General features: G+C 42.0%; 1 protein-coding gene across 1 annotated transcript in view; it reads left to right on the top strand.

The window, feature by feature from the left end:
* Positions 1 to 433: 433 nt before the first annotated feature.
* The window catches only part of SOCS3 (suppressor of cytokine signaling 3), a 41,874-nt gene continuing 20,224 nt past the window's right edge, over positions 434 to 22,083 (top strand). Inside the window, exon 1 of the mRNA XM_044281683.1 lies at positions 434 to 782. The gene's annotated coding sequence lies outside the window, so the exon portion shown is untranslated. The remainder of the gene's footprint in view (positions 783 to 22,083) is intronic.

Below are 22,083 nucleotides of genomic sequence, written 5' to 3' on the forward strand. Positions count from 1 at the left end.
AGTGCCAGATTTTCTTCTTTTTTCAGAAATATGGGACTTATTATTTATTTGAGTGTGATTGTACTACAGCAGCCCCCCCTGACGCTGCTCGCTTTCCCAGTTGTTTGCTATCTATCACCCAGTTCCAATAGTTATGGTGCTAAAAAGATTATTAGGAGAGACATAGATATATATATTTTTTTTTACAAAAGTCTGGTGGTAGGGGGTGACTTCCTGTTATCATTTCAGCTTCTGTTTGTAATGACATTTGCATTGCAGGGAAAGAGAATAAAAAAGAGATAGAGCATTACAAGTCCACCCCTTTACCAACATCACCCTCAGCACTTCCAGGAATACTCAGGGAGGGAGGGCTGAGTGGGGACTTGGGGAGGAGGGACTCGGCCAGGCATCAGCCAAGCAAACACAACCCAAACCTTACTCTGACAAATAGCAAGCCTGCAACGGAGAAAAAACACACACACCACGGAAAAACAACCCCCTCCCCTTCAAAAAGTAAAGCTTTGAATGTGGTGGAGTGGAGTCTAACTCCAATGGGAAAATTGCATGAAGAATGCAGAAGCAAGGAGACTTTTGCAGACAAGCACATACCCCCCTCCAGCATTATTTATGGATTAATATTTGCATTCACTTCTATTAAAATCCTAAGAACCCGTCCTTCTAGCTATACTTTTGGCAGTACATAACTATGTATTAGCCTATTATTGACCACCATGCATCATCTTCCATCTGATTTTCCAGGTAGTCCATGCAAGTTGGCTGCAAGCGACACTCTATACGAGAAGGTAAGGTGCATCTGTTTGATGTCTGTATCCAACTATCCGTAACCCCTTTCCCTCCTCCCCGTGTACTTCTTCTGGCTCCAGGTATGTTTGAAAAGTTTTAGTGCCTGTCTAGTAGGGGGTCACTCAGTTTACATTTTTTTATATAATTATGCATGCATATATGCAGATGTTATTCTTGTTAGACCCTATAAGTGATCCCACGTCCTCGCCTGTTCCAGGAACAAACATTGTAACCCTCCATAAATATTGATATGATTATTCATAAATATTAAGTTCTGGAGAAAGCTATTGATTCCAGCCCAGCATCACGTTCTACCATTGCAAGGATCTGGCATTAAAGAAACAGAATACATTACTGCATTTTACCGTAATTAAAAAGCGCCGGCGTCCTCAAATCATAAATCAATTGCACTTAGTCGCTCACATTTGCAAATGAATTGCCTATCAGACAAACAATACATTATGTTCGTGGGATAATGCAAATGATACATTTATCACAGAAGTCCCAGTCTGTCACCCACACATAGGACTCGTTTTATACGGATATAGCACTTGCCACAGAAACTTGCAATCCATACACGGTGCCGCAATTCTACTTCAAATATGTCTTTTGAGTACCCTATGGAAATCCACAGATAACTCATTGTATTCCACAATGAGCTGTGCACATGACAAACTACTCTTTCCTACACTGACAGACTCAGCTCTGCTGTATCTGTACTTGAGTGATACATACAGTCATATGTGCCTAATACTTGATACTAAAATGTGTATGACTGTGTAGTATAAATACATCATTGAAAATGTGCAGCTTTCTTTGGTCACCATTTGCCTGCAGAGCTAACAATCTAGTCATAATTTTCTTCCTAGTTTGTTTCATTTTATATATATATATATAGATAGATAGATAGATAGATAGATAGATAGATAGATAGATAATACAGGTATTGCAGTACAGCCATATTTTGGAGAGGCTTCATGTATTATGCAATTTGGCAATTTTACTGTTATGTACTAGGACGTCCGTTATAAACTAGCAGAGGGCGCCTGGCATGGGTCCAGCATGGCACCAGGTGGTAATTCTTTCTTGCTGTGTTGGGATGAATGGAAAGTTTGGGAAGGAGTAGTGAGGATCAGACACCAGCCTGCAAAATACTTACTGAAGGCTTAAAATAGATGCTTGGACTGTGATCCACACAATGTTTCTGTGTCTCAGGAGACTTCCCACACTTTCCTTTTGTTACCAGTACTACAATACATAAATACCCCAGTGCGCATATGAGGAGGCGATCACAATAAACTGGAAAATGTCACTGTGAATGCATAACAATAGGTGATAGTGTTGTATTTTCCATAGAGACAGAAGGATTCCATAGGGATCCATGTACCCGTCACTCACCCATAGAGCAGTACTGTAAACAGAAATGTCCTGCACCCTGGGTCCCTAAGGATAACAACTGGAAACCCAAACAACCATGTAGTCATTGTTTCTATGTAAAAGGGGTTCATAAATCAGACATGAACATCCTCAAAGTCCGAGTAGCAGGGGTGCAACTGGAGAACCTGCTGGGAACTGTACTCAGTTGTCATATCAACATTCGACTAAAATCAATGGTAGATATATAAACTTTAGCAACCATAGGTTTCCATAACATAAATTTAAATGGTGAGGCACCTGCGCATGTGCAACCACTTCTATGTATAGGATTCCATAACTTCAATGGATAGCATAGAAGAGATCCTCTATATTCTGTAGTTCCAGAACCTTAGTGACCTGAAAATTTTGACGATGTCTGGTTGACTGGTTGTCATAATATGTAACATTTTAGGTGCAACTAAATATCTCCTATTGATTACAGTAACACATACATGTACACATAAGTTACTTTTCATTGAACGGGTTTTCCCATTTTTGTCATTTATGTTATATTCATATTGATTTCAGTAGGAAAGATGGAACCCTCGCCTAACAGGCATTCATGGCACATCCTATAGATATGCAATAAATTCTCCAGATGTGAAAACTCCTTTAAAGAAGTACAAGTACACTATATTTTTAATGCAAGAAAAAAAAAAAATGTGGGTCATTTAAGGTACAGCAATTGGCATGCGCTACGTCTCCTATAAATTGCCATAATAAAACAAGGCCCGGTATAAATGGGCATTAGTAAGGTGCATAATATCTAACAAATGTCTAGGCAAGGCATGTGAAATAGTAACGTTTTACCAATTCAGTTTCATAAAACAGATACTGACGTCGGTAATTTGCAGTGGACAAGTTGGTGCCACCATCTTGGCCACCTTTACTTAGACTGGATAGGGCAGTGATGAAATTGGGCCTTCACTAAGTACAGCTAAATTAGTAAACACCACGCATTAAAACTCATTACAATTCTGCCCCTAACTAAACTTTGGTAGATTTTTGCCTGCTAACATCGTTACGTCTCAAAGAACCAGTCAAAGTGATGATACCTTCAAATGCCATAAGGAGGCCTGAAGGGGAACATGCTCTTCTGTGCAGGTTAAGGATGGCCCAATTTAAATAGGCAACTCCCCAAGCAAAAATGCTGCCAAATGCTGAGAATGATGCCCACATTTATGGTAAGAGGGTTGGGAATTCATGTTTAAATCTACATCCAACAATTTGCGGATGAGGTTCTCTACAACGTATAACATCTCACATAAGAGCTACCTATCTTCAGAAAGGTTAGTAAACATAGGGTTAAGGAAAACTCCACCAAGATTGACCATAATATCCTGCAAAAGACAAGGATCTCTACTATATAAAGACCCATGACAGCCTCCGATGGCAGTGGAAGTCTAGTACAAATTGTTTTGTAAGACCATAGACTTATTAAATTACACATTTTATGTGATTGTTTGTAGTCATTAGTTTAATTAAATGACTTGCTTAATTGATTTATTAGATTACAGTATGACTATATTCCTTGGATCACACCTGGGCCAATCCAGGATTAATAGTCATCCACCTTTAAAAATGTATAATACATAATTTCCACTGCATCATTTCCAAGTCATTTGCTCTTTCACTATATGGAAAACATTGACATTTCTCTCGGTTATTTCCAAGTGAATGGTGAAGTGAGAAGGTTATACTGTAATCAGGGCTGGAGACGTCCCAGCATTCTGGAAGCCAGCTCCCCTTAAATGTTTCTTTTTGTCACTGAGTAGCTTTATGACAGCGCTCTTCTCTTTAGTTCCATTGACTGTAACAACATATAAAATCTTCTTGATTGCTTCCTTTCTTTGAGGAGCTTTTAAAGTCCATAAAAGCTCAATTTGGGCAAGTCACTTTTTTATGGGCAAGTTGCGTTTTGTGTGTCTCGGTTCCTGGATATTAAAATCTGCATAGGGTGAAAAAAAAACATGCCTTCGAACATATTATAGTTTTGCTTTTTTTTATGTTCTTGTATAGGACCATGAACTGATCCTTTTAATATTTACTTAAAGGATTCTTTGGCCTCTCACAAATCGGTCTCAAGTAAAAGAGCACACATTAATATAAACTCAGTCCGAAGAGCTGATCTTAGGATTAACCTTGCAGATTGAGGGGGTAGAGGACTGTTTTTATGCATTTCTCATAAATATAGGCATTTGCTATGGATGGGATTTGTGGGCTATAGCAAAGCAGAACTTTGGCTATATCTTGGCCCAAAATGCCATCTGTATTAAAGAGTTGCATTTAAATAAACAATCCACACTACAGCAGTGGCCCCCAATATTGGCTCTTCGGACTGAATTTTAATACCATGCATAATAGGAAGTGTGCATACCACCTGTGCTCTATTAATGGAGTCAAACTAAAGAAATGTGAAAATATCACTGCTTACCAAACTTTCTTTCAAAATACAGTATTTCAAAAGCATATCTGGCTATTAGCTTTACCTTTTCCAATATTTTTTTTTATTTTTTTTATCTTTGTTGACCAGCTTGATGCACTGTAGGCTATTTTGGTGCAGGAACATAGCTCTAGGTGGTATGGAGATGAAGTTCTCACCTGATCCCTGGAAGCTTAAGAGCCACCAAAGGTCTCTTTGTCCCATATGAGAAGGCTAGTTCTACAAACAAAGGGTTGATACTTGTTACACATTTTGTACTAGGACATGGAGCCTTACATTACCTTTTCCATACAGTTAGTGATGAGCACGTTCAACAGTCCACCAATTCACAGACCTGCAATTTTCCTATTTTTGCTATGGAACCATACATCCACCATAAAAGCAATTGGAAAATACAGTCATAATAAATTCACTGGTTGACGAATCAACTAATATCTGAATAAAAAGCAAACAAAATATCCATATTTGCTAATAATTTTACTTTTAGGGTTTGATAAGGGACAAAAGGGCCATCTAATTGCATTGCGCAATACCCAAGGATAAAAATAGTGTGACTATTTGGTGAAATTTATACTCTTTATTCCATGAAAACACTGGTGAAAAAGCAAAGGCTTAGGTGTATCATGCAATTTCTTTAGAATAATGAGCAGTACAATGCATTGCTGACCATGAGTTTTGCTGAGAGATGGAAATACTAGACCATTGCCTATCACAAATGCATATCTATGGTCTTTGTTTAACATGCACCTGTCCTGTAAATTACTAATGCCTCATACAACTAGAGAGTAAAACTCACCTGTATACCCAGCTTACAGTTAGTATAAGACAAAATAAAGGAGTTCTACTGTATTTCATATGTGATGAATGTGTATCTTAGGGGTTAGTGCTGGTCCCTGCTTTAAAACCCAGTCCAATTCAATTAAAGAGATTATCCCATTGTTAATGTAAAAATGAAAATCAGACATCATATACTACATGACAATCTCTATATCTCTATATCTAACCAACCCTGTACCTCAGATGGATCCAGACATCTACCCATTCGTTGTTCCAATTACTCTTCTAGATTTATTCTCAGCTGGCAGCTTAGGGGGAGTGTCCTTTCTGAGAGGTTGTGTCCTGTAACTATCAGTTTCTAATAGCATTTATGGCCGGTGGCAGTTGAACTGAGCATGTGCGTCCACCTCAGCAAGGTAAACAGATAAATGAGGAAAGGACATACAAAATGTGGTGCCATACAGATACACTTTATTGAATAACTCAATAGTAATAATTTTTAACTGCATGCAATTACAAAAGTATTAAGATCTTTGTGCTGGTTTGAAAAATGTTGAATATTTTTCATGGCACAACCATGTCAAAATTTCAAGCGCTACTAAAAAGTCAAACTGTTACAGCGGCAGCCGGTCCTCCACTCCTGGGTTATGTCCTGTCAGTAGCCTGAACCCATGATCCACTGCTCATTTCAGGGCCAGCCACCAGGACAACTCTGCTCCTGCTCACAGGCTGAGGCCTGCTAGGCTGCACTCCCTTCAGCTCTTAAAGGACCATCGTCCCAAACTTCACCAGCGAATGGCTAGCAACCTGTGTATACTTTAGACAGCTACCACGCTGAGCAATCAGGTTTTTAGCTGAGCTAGTTCTTTGCAAAAGTGTGCTGCTTTGTTGTTTGCCAGGTATCAACCTCTACCGATTTCCTGTCTCACCTGACATGTGCCTGATTTATGGTACTGACCCTGTGCTGCCTGCCCTGACTTGGTTCTGTTTACGGTATTCGCACAAACTCTGCCTGCCCTGACCTCAGCCTGCTACTAACTTCGGTTTTGCCTGATCCACCATGGGTCAGCTGCCAACCACAAAAGGTCTAATCCCGAAGCTAATGGTCTGGTGGTTCCCTGCAGTAAATTCCAGATTTCTGTATAACAGTTAAAGGGTGAATATCAGGGGACCACCAGGATAACACCCTTAGGTTAATCCCAAAGTCAAACCGTTGTCATAGTGGTTCCACACCCACTGCCATAACCATACATTTCTTTTGCAATACTTAGTTTTGATTATTTGAGGAGGTGTTAAAGAAGTTGTATGAGATTAAAAAAACATGGTTGATATTTTTCAAAAACAAAACTCTTGTCCATTGATATGGTTTTATTTCGCTATATTCACTTGAATGGGTTTGAGCCGCATTACTACACTCAGCCCATTCACAAGAATGGTGTTGTGCCTGGAAGACAGCAGTCAGGTTTAAAGTTATGAAATCTCTTAAAGTTATGAAATCTGTTTACTGTTGAGTTACTGATGAGTATGGACTAAAGACGTGACAAGAACATGAATGCAAGTCATACAGGAATGCACGTATATTTTAAAGCAAAAAGGATCTTTTGGTTGGCAAATACCAGATGAAAAGTAGCCCTATTAGTCAAGATAACTAACTGATACTGATGATAGGTGGGGCATCTTCCTAAGGCCTCTTTCACACGGGCGTGAGTTTTTTTGCCCGGATAAGAGCCGGGTGCGTTGCGGGAAAATGCGCCATTTTTTCTGCGCAAGTGCAAAACATTGTCATGCGTTGCACTCGCGTGAGAAAAATCGCGCATGTTTGGTACCCAAACCCGAACTTCTTCATAGAAGTTCGGGCTTGGGATTGATGTTCTGAAGATTGTATTATTTTCCCTTATAACATGGTTATAAGGGAAAATAATAGCATTCTGAATACAGAACGCATAGTAAACCAGCGCTAGAGGGGTTAAAAAAAAATAAAAAATAATTTAACTCACCTTAGTCCACTTGATCGCGAAGCCCGGCATCTCCTTGTGTCTCCGCTGCTGATGAACAGGACCTGGGGTGAGCTGCTCCATTAAATACAGGTTAAGGACCTTCGATGACGTCACTCCGGTCATCACATGGTACGTCACATGATCTTTTACCATGGTGATTCACCATGGTAAAAGATCATGTGATGACCGGAGTGACGTCATCGAAGGTCCTTAAGCTCTATTTAATGGAGTAGCTCACCCCAGGTCCTGTTCATCAGCAGCGGAGACACAAGGAGATGCCAGCTTCGCGAGCAAGTGGACTAAGGTGAGTTAAAAAAAAATTATTATTTTTTTAACCCCTCTAGCGCTGGTTTACTATGCATTCTGTATTCAGAATGCTATTATTTTCCCTTATAACCATGTTATAAGGGAAAATAATAATGATCGGGTCTCCATCCCGATGGTCTCCTAGCAACCATGCGTGCAAATGGCACGGCATCCGTACTTGCTTGCGGATGCCATCCGATTTTCACACACCCCATTCACTTCTATGGGGCCTGCGTCACGTCAAAATCGGAAAATATAGAGCATGCTGCGATTTCAACTGAACGCACAAGTGATGCGTTAAAAACATCGCTCATGTGCACAGCCCCATAGAAATGAATGGGTCAGGATTTAGTGCGGGTGCCATACGTTCGCCGCACGGATCGCACCCGCACGGAAAACTCGCCCGTGTGAAAGGGGCCTAAGGCCTCAAGTACATGGCCATGCATGATTTTCCATCTGCAAAAAAATGTATCAATGAAAAATGGATAGCCTCAGTGTACATTCCACTTTTTTTCTAAATCCCATCAATAGAAAGTGCTACTCTCAAACTCAAAAATGGACAAGAATAGGACTTAGGGTCCATTCACACGTCCGTTTTTTCTTTCCTGATCTGTTCCGTTTTTTTGCGGAACAGATCAGGACCAGATCTGGACCCATTCATTTTCAATGGGTCCTGGAAAAATGTGTGCTGTCCGTTTCCGTTGTTCCGTTCCGCATGTCCGTTTAAATATAAAACATGTCCTATTCTTTTCCGCAAAATTCGGATCCTGGTACAATACAAAGTCAATGGATCTGCAAAAAACGGAAGACATTCGGATGTCATTCCGTATGTCTTCCGTTTTTTGCGGAATCCGTTCCTGGAAACACATAGCAAATACATTTTTTTTATTTTTTATTTTTCAAAGAAATCCAAACAACTTTATTTGATTATTGAAATGTATACATGTTTCCGTTTTTTGCGGATCCGCAAAAAACGGATGACATACGGATGACATACGGAAACATTTTCAGGAACAACGGATCCGCAAAAAACTGACCGAAATTCGGATTATAGAAAAATACTGACGTGTGAATGTAGCCTTAGGCCCCATGCACACGGCCGTTGTTCACAGCCGTGTGCGGGCCGTGGAACCGCGGCCTGGATCCCTCCTGAGAGCAGGAGCGCACGGCGTCACTGGTTGCTATGACGCCGTGCGCTCCCTGCTGCCGGCACAGTACAGTAATACACTGGTACGATCTAGCAACCAGTGACGCCGTGCGCTCCTGCTCTCAGGAGGGATCCAGGCCGCGGTTCCACGGCCCGCACACGGCTGTGAACAACGGCCGTGTGCATGGGGCCTTACAGTGAGATTCTCGGATCAGACAAACAGATCTATGAAAAACACAAATGACTGAAGGCCCTATTGACTTTAATAGGTCAATATGCTATTGTTTTAAAAAAAAAAAACTATAGTAAACTGAAGGAAAATATGGTCATGTGCATGACTATTAACTTTAGAATTTCTGAATGTCCACACATGGTCTCATAAATGTTACCAAATATTTATGAGCAATGAAGGCTAAACTAGCGTTGTTCCTTTTGAGGAGGTTTCCCAGTATGATTGAAAATGCCTGCATGTAAAAACAAGTATCCATCCATGGGAAGTGCTCATTATCTTCCTCCTACACAACCCAATTGTCCTTTAATCCTTACGATGATGAGCATTTATGAACGGCTTTACAGTAAGTAGACATAACATTACACTGTATTTACTTTTATACCCATTTAATCTATTTTCCGTTTAATGGGAAGGTGTTCAAATCTAAAACTCAGCAGTAGTACAGCAGAACCAGGATTCAGTGACTCCTTATAGAAGAATATAGTAAATTTGTGGTTTTGATGGCTTGACCTGACCTGACCTGACATTGTTAGTTTAGATTTTTTTGTGCTACTTTTTTTTAAGATCCAAGGCCATAGATAAGCTGTAGAAGCCTACACATGGCACCTTTTATTCCAATTTTCCATTGGTGAATGATCACAGACTTGTTGACTGGTAATGCAGAACTTATTGTAAGAAAATGCACTGGCATCATGAGCATGATGAGAACTCTATCAACTTCAAGAGCTGCCCTGATCTACTATTGAGGGTATATACAAATGCCTCCTACCTTGTATACATAAAAAAGGAAGAGAGAAACTTCCTATAATTTGTTAATGAGTGTTTCGATAAGAACAGGATGTTACATTTCTACAGAATTATCAAAATGGGGAACTGGTGGTGACAAGAAGTCACAAAATGTCTAAATAACTAAAAAAAAAGGCATATGAGATAGCAATGAGATTCAACTAATATATTGCATATATTGTATAATGTAATACTGGTTGAGGAATTAGTTTAACAATGACTAGGTCAATGGATGAATTTCTAATTAAGATTGTTTCCATTTTCTAAATATTTTCAAACAAATCTATCACATACTCAATAATGTTCATGGGCAGTTAATTGATTTGGTGTAATTGTGGCCTAATTAGTTATATAGGGTAAATGTTCGCTACCAATATCCCTTTCTGGAAAATTATAATTATTACAAGAGCATCTGATCTAAAATGAAGTTGCACTTTGTGATGAAATGAAATTATGTGCCGTGCTATTCAAGGCAATACACAAGTCAAACACAGCATTGGGAAATGACTAACATGCTTATGATTGCTGCCCTCCAGCATCAGGCAAAGATACCAGAGGAAATTATTCTGAGATTCCACCCCATCCCCTCTCCACCTTTACGCAGCTTGTATATGTGTCCTGCTTCTATTGATGCACACACACGCCATATCATTAACCAGTACATAGTTACTTGTGAAATAACCCCAAAACAGTGCTTCACCCAAACAGTGGTGACCAAGTCAAGGAATCTCCAGCACTGAACTCTTATAAACCCCATTATGGCTAGGCCAGAGACTTTGGACATCCAGAAGATCTTCTGGAAAAATAAATACAACCTTGCCTTGTCTTCCCACTTTAATTAAAGCAGATGATAAAAAAAAGTTCAATTGGCTGCAATCACTGTAATGTAGTACCATGCATAGTTGTATAGCATGGCAGGGCATGGGAGCCGATGGTTCCCTGTCCCACTATTCACCCTCATAAGCCGCAGGCTTATGCAAGGCGGAGGCATTGCAGGCAGGTGCAATGACATCGCACATGCTTGCGTTGGGACACAGGGTGGTGTCATCATTGCAAGTGGCCACCTGAATCTCATCTCAGGCCATAGGTGGGAAGAGGCCTGTGGTCTGCATCTTGGATGGTGGGGAGTTTTATTCATTTTTTGGCCCCTTTTGGACATTTCTGGGGACATTACTGGGGGGAAATTACTGTTGGGGAGCATTATTGTTCATGGACATTACTGTTGGGGGCATTGTGGGGAGATGTTACCATGGGGGACAGTACTGTTGGGGGTATTGTGGGGGTATTACTGTGGGGGACATTACTGTTGGGGAACATTACTGTTGGGGATATTACTGGTAGCACTATGGGGGGCATTACTGGGGGCACTCATTTTTTATATTGAGAACAGAATAGGGCACATTACTGGGTACTTTTAATACTGGAACACTATTGTTTGGCATAATTGGAGGCATTTTTAATACTTTGACACTATAGGACAATCACTGGGACAATATAGGGGACATCAATGGGAAATTTTTAATACTAAGAGCACTATAGGGGGCATTAATGGATGAACGGGAGGCATTTTAATACTGGGGCACTGTAGGGGAGTTTTAAGTACTGGGGCTCTATTATAACAAGGGTCACAATAGGGGTCATTATTACTGCTGGAGGCACTATAAGGTACACATTTAATACTGGGGGCACTATTTGGACATTTTAATGGGGATATAATGGTGGGATTAATTGCTAGAGGAACTGTATAAGCATTTTCGTTACTAGACACTTTAGGGGACATTATTACTGGGGGGCACTATACAGGTATAATTGCCAGGAGTACAATGGAGGGGGTATTATTATTATTATGACCGGGGGCAGTTTGTCCAGTATTTGGGGGCATTGGGGAGCACAGTGGGCACAGTATTGGAGTAGCACTAGGATGATACTGTTGGGGCACCAGGATGGGGAGTTTATGCTGAAAAGTTGGGGAGGATGATGGAAAAGTGAGGAACCTAAGATGGCTGTGTGGACAACTCTGCATAGAGAAAATGTGTGCTTGAAGAAGTCATCATGGTGGTCGGAAAGAGAACATCTAAATCAGAGGACACGTAACTGAAAAAAGCTGGTAGTTTGGTCTGAATGGAGAAGAATGAAGAAAGAGAACATCTACATCAGAGGAGACATCATTGGCTGTAAGAGGTATGTGGTACTGTGTTTGCCTATATGACCAGACAGCATGCTGAAAGTAGGGCTGGCTCTGTGTTGTGTCCCAGATCTTACCTCCCCAGCCCCCTCCTCCATATTTAAATTAGAGTCAGCTGGAGGAGAAGGAGGCCGGAACATGACAGCTGGAGCTGGCCACCAAAGAGGGGCAGCACAATATACTGCCCCAGCACCACCAAATACCACAGTTAAACAAGAAGTTCTGCTGGGGCAGTATTTTGTGTGGCACTGTGGTATTTGGTTCTGCTGGGGCTGTATATTGTACCGCACTCTGTTATTTGGTTCTGCTGGGGCAGTATATTGTACCGCACTCTGTTATTTGGTTCCGCTAGGGCAGTATATTGTGTTGCATTTTGGTATTTGGTTCTGTTGGGGCAGTATACTGTGCTTCAGTTGGGTATTTGGTTCTGCTGCAGAACCAAATACCAAAGTGTAGCACAAAATACTGACTCTCTATGGTATTGATGGACACATCTACATGTGATAGCCCTACCTACTGGAGTTGACACCACCTACTTGTGTTGGCCCCACCTTCTGTCAGTATGGGCCCACCTACCACATAAGGTCACTTTAAATTCCCAATCTGCCCCTATGCCCACCCTAGACAGCCGGTACTCCGTCTACCACTCCCCCTCATCCTGGCAATGATAGACAGTATTTAGACTTAAATATAGCCCTGGCAGCAGTCATCTAAGCACATGACCGATGCAGCCAATGAATGGACTCAGTGTTAATCCCCTAAAAGAAATGAAGAACCATGGAGAACACAGCGATGACACAACTGGAATGGTAATGGCTTAAAATAAATATTTGTTATTTTGTTATTTTAATGCACTCCCAGCCTTTAAAGGGGGTTATGTAGCTTTTTCTTACTGATGATCTATCATCTGGATAGATCATCAGCATCTGATTGGCGGGGGTCTGACACCTATTCACTTCAATAGGGCTTAGCTGCTCCCAGTCCAGTTATACTAGTCGTGGCATCACTGGACCTGCAGGAAACAGCAAGAAGGCCACAGTGCTATTACCGGTGCCACTACCTTCTCAAACAGCTGATCGGTGGACCCCCGCCAATCAGATGTTGATGATCTATCCAGAAGATACATCGGTAAGAAAAAGCTACAGAACCCCTTTAAGCGAACATTGTTTTGCAGATAACCCCTTTAAATTACAAATTTTCTGTCCCTCCCATTCCAACACTTTTAGGTTTTCCACAGGTCTCTGCTTCCTGATCGCTCTCCATACACAACAAATGACAGTCAATGACTGATCATAGTGGTGTCCCGTTTCTGGCATTGACTGATTGAGTGGTCATTTTCTGTGTGACAGGAGGGAATAGGAAGCACAAACCAGTGAGGAGATCGGGTAGAGTATGACTATTTGATGCTGTGAATAGTGTTTTTGATGTTTTCCTTGAGTTAATCCAGGGGATGTGGATTGTTAGCATACACATTCTGTTTTAAAGTTTCCCACAGATAAAAATGTCATGTGGAAAAGTCTGGGGAAAGTGGTGGCCATAACCCCTTGCTCACAATTCTCTCCTCTGTAAAGAGTTTATGAACTCGTACAAGTGAGTTCCATGAAGTGGGGCATGCTGCCCCATTTTGTTGGAAAAAGCAGGACATTTTTCTTCTGGCAGTAGTTGTTTGTAAGGCTACTTTCACACTAGTGTTTTGGCTTTCCATTTGTGAGATTCTTTCAGGGCTCTCACGTGTGGTCCAAAACGGATCAGTTTTGCCCTAATGCATTCTGAATGGAAAATGATCCGCTCAGAATGCATCAGTTTGCCTCAGTCTCCATTCCGCTCTGGAGGTGGACACTAAAACACTGCTTGCAGCATTTGGCTGTCCGTCTGACAAAACTGAGCCAAACGGATCCGTTCTGACACACAATGTAAGTCAATGGGGGCGTTTCCGTTTTCTATGACACAATCTGGCACAACAGAAAACTGATCCGTCCTCTATTGACTTTCAATGGTGTTCAAGACGGATCCGTTTTGGCTATGTTAAAGATAATACAAACGGATCCATTCTGAACTGAAGCAGACGGGTGTATTATCTGAACGGATCCATCCATGACGGATCTGCACCAAACACGAGTGTGAAAGTAGCCTTACAGTGTTCAAAGATGTCCTGGTAAATTGAGGTATTCATAGTTGATTTGAAGAAAATTGGGCCCATTATTTGTGTTCCTGACGCTGTGCACAACCAAACGCCAATTTTCTGGTTTTGAAATGGTGTTTCGTGAGTCATATGGGGATTTCCAGCGGACCAGTACCTCTTATTCTGGGAATTTACATGACCTGATAAATGAAAACCAAGCTTCGTCCGTCATGATGTGCAGCAATGGGTCCAAATTTCTGTCACAAATCATAGTCAGCAACCAAGTCCAGTAATTTTCGCATTTAGCTTTGTCAGACTCTTTCAGTTCCTGCACACACGTTGTTCGGTACGGTTTCCGGTTCAGAGATTTCATCACTTGCTGACACATCGTTCGTGATACACCAACTTGCTGAGACGGTCTCCAAGTAGATTTTTTGGGGCTACTTGCAATCCGCTGCTGAATTACATGCACAACTTTAGCCGTCTTGATCGATAGAGGCCTCGGTTTCTTCATGTTTGACACACAGCTAGTTTGATGCCATTTCCAAACCAGACTTGTGTAGCTAGTGGTTTTGTTCATGGGTACTTGTTGGCAAAGGTCTCTTGCATTTCCTTAATTAATCTGCTTCGCACATAGCCTTCCACAATCAATCACTATTCCAGGGAGAACACCATCTTTCTGACACAATAGGCCACTTTGACCAAACTGAACAATAAATCTATGCTCATAGCAACCAATCAGAGGTGAGCTTTCAGTTCCTACAGAGCTCTGAAAAGATAAAAAACTGAGCTATGATTGGTTGCTATGGACAACTAAGACAGATTTACTATTGGGCAATTCGATTTGGAGATATTAACCGCCTCCGGATCGCCTAACGCAAGATTGCGGTCCGGAGGCGGCTGATTCAGGCACAATCACGCGCCGGCGCGTCATCTCGCGAGACGCGAGATTTCCTGTGAACGCGCGTGTTCACAGGAACTGCAGGTAGGCGAATGGATCTACAACCTGCCAGCTGCGATCGTTCGCTTGCAGGCTGTAGATGTGATTTTTTTAACCCCTAAAAGGTATATTAGACGCTGTTTTGATAACAGCGTCTAATATACCTGCTACCTGCTCCTCTGGTGGTCCCTTTTGTTTGGATCGACCACCAGAGGACACAGGCAGCTCTGTAAAAAGTAGCAGCAAACACCACTACACTACACCCCCCCCCTGTCACTTATTAACCCCTTATTAACCCCTGATCACCCCATATTAGACTCCCTGATCACCCCCCTGTCATTGATCACCCCCCTGTAAGGCTCCATTCAGATGTCCGTATGTGTTTTGCGGATCCGATCCATGGATCCGCAGATCCGCAAAACACATACGGACGTCTGAATGGAGCCTTACAGGGGGGTGATCAATGACAGGGGGGTGATCACCCCATATAGACTCCCTGATCACCCTCCTGTCATTGATCACCCCCTGTAAGGCTCCATTCAGACGTCCGTATGTGTTTTGCGGATCCATGGATTGGATCCGCACACAGGCGCGCGCGTTCACAGGAAATCTCGCGTCTCGCAAGATGACGCCCTGGCGCGTCCACTCGGAATAACAGGGCCGCCGCAAAGACGCAATCCTGCGTACGGCGGTCCTGTAGTGGTTAAGAGAGTTTAAGCTAGGGGAGCTGAGGTGGATAAAGTGGGGCTACTTTTTTGTGTGCCACCCTGTATAAGCTTCCATAAGGCACTACTGTCTGCTAACATTAGAGAAGAACACCATACATACTATAAGGTATGTTTGTGGCAACACAATACTTTGGGCATACTTCTCTCCAGTTGACACACAGACTCTGATCAACAAAAGATAACAGTAGCTATAACCATCAAGATTTGGAATGTAACTTGCAGGACTCTAGCAGAAAGCTGAACATGAATTTAACTCAGCATGATAATGATGCTAAGCATATAATGCAAGTCAACCAAAGGAAATTTTGGAATGGTCCACCTCTTTTAACAAAAAAGTAAGATTTGGTACTACAACCAAATACAACAAAAGCTTCCAACAGACCAATTCCAACACTTTGAGAAGACCTTAATTTAGACCAAATATTTTTGACAGATTATTTATTAGGTCTATCATACGCTATTATTACTGTCCATCTTCTTTTTGGGTGGACTCCACTGCATTGTAGCCATTATTCATTTAAAAGGATTATCCCATGATTAATATAAAAAAATGAAAATCATACATACATATACCATATTTTTTGCTTTTTAAGACACACCTGATGATAAGATGCACCCCAGGTTTTAAAGAGGACCTTTCATCTGGCAAAAAAATGTGAACTAAGTATCATGATATATACAGTGGCGCACAGGGATCTCACTGCACTTACTATTATCCCTGGGCGCCGCTCAGTTCTCCTGCTATGCCCTCCGGTATATTCGGTCACTTGGTTATAGGAGCAGACTGCCCTTGTTCTCCTGGGTGTCTTCTTCTCCTAGGCTGTAGCGCTGGCCAATCGCAGCGCAGAGCTAACAGCCTGGGAGAAAAAAAACCTCCCAAGCTGTGAGCTCTGCGCTGCGATTGGCCAGCGCTACAGCCTGGGAGAAGAAGACGCCCAGGAGAACAAGGGCAGTCTCCTCCTACTGTAACCAAGTCCCCTAAGTCTCCGCCTACTATATCCCAGTGACCGAACATACAGGAGGGCATAGCGGGAGAACGGAGCCGCGTCCTGGGATAATAGTAAGTGCAGTGAGATCCGTGGGCGCCGCTGTACAGATCATGACACTTAGTTCAGAATTTTTTGCCAGATGAAAGGTCCTCTTTAAAGGAGGAAAATAAGAAAAAAATATTTTTCATCAGATCAGATTCCCATATCAAATCCTCAGATCAGACCCCCATATCAGATACCCAGATAAGACCCCATATCAGGACCCCATATCAGGCCACCATATCAGATCCTCACATCAGAACACCATATCAGGAACTCAGATCAGACCACCATATCAGGACCTCCCATAAGACGCCCATATCAGGACATCAGATCAGCCCCCATATCAGGACCTCACATCAGCCCCCATATCAGGACCTCACATCAGACCCCCATATCAGGACCTCACATCAGCCCCCATATCAGGACCTCACATCAGCCTCCATATCAGGACCTCACATCAGACCCCCATATCAGGACCTCACATCAGCCCCCATATCAGGACCTCACATCAGACCCCCATATCAGGACCTCACATCAGACCCCCATATCAGGACCTCACATCAGCCCCCATATCAGGACCTCACATCAGCCCCCATATCAGGACCTCACATTAGACCCCCATATCAGGACCTCACATCAGACCTCAGATCAGACCTTAAAATAAATAACTTCACTTACCTCTCCTGCTGCGCCGCTCCTGTCCAGGTAAGCGGTCTCTGCAGCAGTTGTCTTCTCCAGGCCACGCTGCTCTGTCACCTGACTGCGTGCAACATCAGGTCATAGTAATGCTGTACGCGGTCAGAATTGTGTAGCGCAGCCTTAGTGAAAAAGACCAGGGTAAGTGAGTACAGGAAGCGCTCACAGTGCTTTACTCCCCGTAACTACTGCATACTAGTAAGCACTTCCATAATGGAACCGCTCAGTAGTAATTGCTTTATAAGATGCAATGCCACTTTCCCCCCACTTTTGGTGGAAAAAAGTGCGTCTTATAAAGCGGAAAATATGGTAGTACATGACACTCTCTTTCTAACAAATCCAGAACCAGCCCTGCACCTCGGAAGAGATTTCCCCATTCACAGCTCCAATTGCTTGATTTATTTATTGCTAGATTTATTTCAAGCTGGCAGCTCATGGGCATGTCCTTACTCAGGGCACATGTCTTGCCAGCTGCCACTGGTGCACTTTGGAACTGAGCATGTGTGTCCACCTCAGTTAGGTGGACAGATAAATTAGAAAAAGAGCAAATAGCAAGTGGTGCAATACAGATAGGATTTGTTGAATAACTCAGTGGCTATACTTACTTTTGTAATTGTGTGTAATTTAAAGCTATTCCAATTCAGGTGCTGGTTTGAAAACTGTAGAAAGTTTTTTTGCGGGACAACCCCTTTAAATCTACATTCTGCAGATACTTGATGGCAGAAGTCATTCAATTATGCGAAGCTGTCACTCATATATAGTCCGAAGAGGTAAAGTGAGGTTATTACCTCAAGTCTCAATTTAAGGGTCTAATTTAGGTAGATTACCTAAATGGAAATTACTAATGTAGTTTTCCTAAGTAGTTTAGGCCTGGAAGTTGCAGCATTCAGATGCCAATCTGTCAAATTTAGTAGCTAACATTTTTTTCTGTGTAAAAATGATTCTGGAATGCCGCTTAGTTAGTTTTCTGTTCAGTAAAGCACAGGTTCTAACATCTCCTATGGAAAAAACAGGGTATTCTGTGGTTAATAAATGGGATGCTTACATATTTTGTGCTTTAATTAACCCTTTTAATGTTGGAACTTTACAGGAAAAGGTCTCCCTTTAAATTTGGATTAAATAGGCCTCTTATGAGGCCGATGTCTATGATATAAAGTAAATCTTTGTTGTGTAGCAGTGTGTTTGCAGTGTAAATGTTTTGCACAGCACTGAAATAACGAGCTGGCTTGCGGTTTTGAAATCCATCCTGTTACTGCCTCTCTTTCTCCTTTAAACATTTGCCGTGACACCAGTAGAACCCCCTGCCTGGGCACCAAATACTCTCCGCCTCGCTCTCCCGATCATTTCCCAGAAGTGAAGCACTCTAGTAACCTGTTACTGCTGATTGTGAACTCCAGATAAAGAGCTCTATTTAACAACTTGCAAGGAGAGCAGCTAACAGAATGGATGAATGGAAACCTTTAACCCTTTCGCTAACTGCTGTAAATGTGAAATGGGGGGGGGGGGGGGGTTAACCCTTTGGCAAAAGCCCTGTTCCTTTTATATGTCCAGTAAAAAAATCTTCCTAGTTGATGTAATGTAAGCATTTCCCAAAAGCAATGAAAGAGCGCTAGTGTAGAGTGCTATTTAACGAGCTTGTTGTAAGAGAAGCATGCAATTACTGTTTTACTGCTGTCTTGTAGTGGGTAGACGTAATGAAAGTCACCTGTCTTCCCCGTCCACTCCACACAGATAATAAGGCGTTTGTAAAATCCACACTAAAGTGAGAACATTTTCAATTGAAGATCCCAAACATCTCTAGATTTACAAAATCAAGTTTGGGCTTGTAGTAAAAGTTGGGTAGTGACGTGCCCACAAAGGTTCTCTGTAACCAAAATAATCTAGAAATTATAATGGTAGTGGTCTACTATGAAATTAGGGGCAATAGAATGAATGTGGCCTAATGTGTTCTAGATTTTTCTAAAAGTAAGCAAGCGTACACTTGTTAAGAAGGTCAGGAACTAGAGGATGAGCATAGGTTGGTAGGGGTATACTATAAGTAAAACTTTAAACAGCTACCTCTCCAGGCCTCTGAATAAATATGCATAGATTGGCCAAGCACGTACAGTAATTCTTAGTCTTAGGCAAAATATATATGCTTTTAAGGGTGGGGATCTGAAGTCTGATGAAAGGAAATGTGCATTGTCTAATGGTCCAATTGTGCAGTAGCTTCTACATAGTTTTGTACATAGCAGCCTTTTACTCCCAGTTTATAGACCAACTTGAAATCCTCAAAAAATCTTATTGGTGGTCAGGCAGGAGGGAAATGGGTAATAGCTGCTTGGTGTTTATTCCACCTATATGCAAGACATTATCTAAATGCCTTATGGTGATTTCTATTAAAATAGATTGTAACTTGTCTGTTACGGAGTTGTGCGATCCTGGATAATGTCAATTGGCATAGCATATGGAAACCACGTTTTTGGTATGGCCCATAATTACAATTACTATAACTGATATGCCTGTGATTCCCAGTGAACTTCTCATGTTTCCTTCACAAGTTCTAAAAGTCAAACTAAAATTATTCAGCTTCCAAAGTAAATATGCTTGTCGTTTCCTTAGTTTTATGTGGCATACATTGTTATTCTGGAACAAAAGCATAAAAGTAATCATACAGTAAGTGAGTGCCATAGGGAAACTTTTATTCAGTCTAACCCCACTCAAAATCTGAAACATCTGGTGTGGTTGCATCTAATCTTAAATATCCACTGAAATGCCACATGTCTGACTGGAAAAAAGTGATCAGTAATAAATCGTTTCTGCCTGAGGGAGTTTGCCAGGGCTGATTACTTATTGTATCGATTGGCACAGGAAGAGATACCTACATTAGAGTTTCTTCTAACTGGTTGATTGAATTCCTATTAATTGAGAACAGTTTAGAAACTTGAGAGAGATGTATAGGTGTAAAAGTCTCTGCTCCAGAAGCCAGGCAAAGAAGTAGGAGAGTGTGCAGCCTGTTCACCTGTTCTGAAGCAGAGAGGCAAAAGGAGGCTTGGGTTGTAAGCCAATCACTGACATCTGAGATCTGCACATTTTGTGAGTATTGTTTAATATTGTGTCTGACCTCAGACTGTTTAGGGACCATTCTCCTGCCTGCAAGATGGAATTCCATACCGCCCACAAGGACCACTCAGAGATAACTAGTTAAGTTCCTGAGTGGGATCACCTTTATTGGGGTGGCTAATCCACTGTAGGAAGGGCAACTGTAGTTATAGGGTTGTTGTAGGGCTAATTCCTAGCACCAAGTCTGGCAGTCGATGCACAGTTTGCTGGACCAGTTACCTATATCCCATCAGTTCCATAAGAATAGGCTTACTGCTGTAGTAATCATTATATGGTCATCTCTGTATGGCTGGCACATTTTTGGGGTATAGCTGTGTGATGCACACAGTAGTATGGGAAATGATGGCTGATGTTGTTGTACTGATACTACATTTGACCTACATTTGGAACAATACATGGGTATTATTGGCATTTCTAGGTCTGGAAACAGAGTATTGTCTTGAGATTACAAGGATTTGTGTGTTCAGGATACTTGTTACGGTCTCTTCTGTGACAGGGCTCAGAAGATCTAAGAGACTGGCTGAACATAATGTGATCTGACAGCCTCGTTGGATTCACTAGTTTCTGTGTTGTTGCTGGGTATGACCACACCTCTTGTCTCAAGTGTAGCTTAAGTGGTCATTCCAACTCCTCTATTTAGTCTGGTCTCACCCATCATGCTATGCGGTTGATAGTTCCTTTCTGGTGTTGAAGTGCTGGTGTCTGGTTCTCCTCTGAGTTCCTGCTAGTCCACGTACTTTGGAGTGTCTTTTCCCTATTTCTTGTTTGTATTTGACACAATTTCCAGGGCCCTTTAGGGTAAGATAGGGCTCTGGGTTCCAGCATATGAACATTCCTACCATCGAGGTCTGTTCATACTGCTAAAAGTCAGGGCTCAGTTTAGGGATTCACTAGGTGGTGACCTTTCCCCTTTCCCTAGTTTCCAGGCCTAGTACCTTTTCTCTTCACTCTAGTGGTCGGTGTGGAGTTTACTCCCCACACTGCGCCGTGACATTATCAACCACCGCAAACCGTAATTTTTTGTTTGTGTCAGTGAGGCTATGGATACAATCGCTGCACTGGTTGGACAATTGCAGGGTCTGTCTATAGAGGTAGCTGACCTCCGCACGCAGATCCAGGGATCACAGGCTGCTGGGACCTGTAGTAGTTACCAGGCCTGTCCTGAACCTAAGGTTGCAATTCTGGACAGATTTTTGGGCGGAGGCAATAATTTCATTCGGTTCAGAGAGTCGTGTAAATTGTACTTTAATTTACGTCCACTCACATCTGGGGATGAGAGTCAAAGAGTGGGTATTATCATGTCATTGCTTACAGGGGACGCTCAGTCTTGGTTTTTTTCTCTACCGACCGGATCACAGTCCCTCCGGTCGGTAGATGAAATTTTCAGAGCAC

The sequence above is a fragment of the Bufo gargarizans genome, chromosome 2 (genome assembly GCF_014858855.1).
Source record: "Bufo gargarizans isolate SCDJY-AF-19 chromosome 2, ASM1485885v1, whole genome shotgun sequence".
Taxonomy (NCBI): domain Eukaryota; kingdom Metazoa; phylum Chordata; class Amphibia; order Anura; family Bufonidae; genus Bufo; species Bufo gargarizans.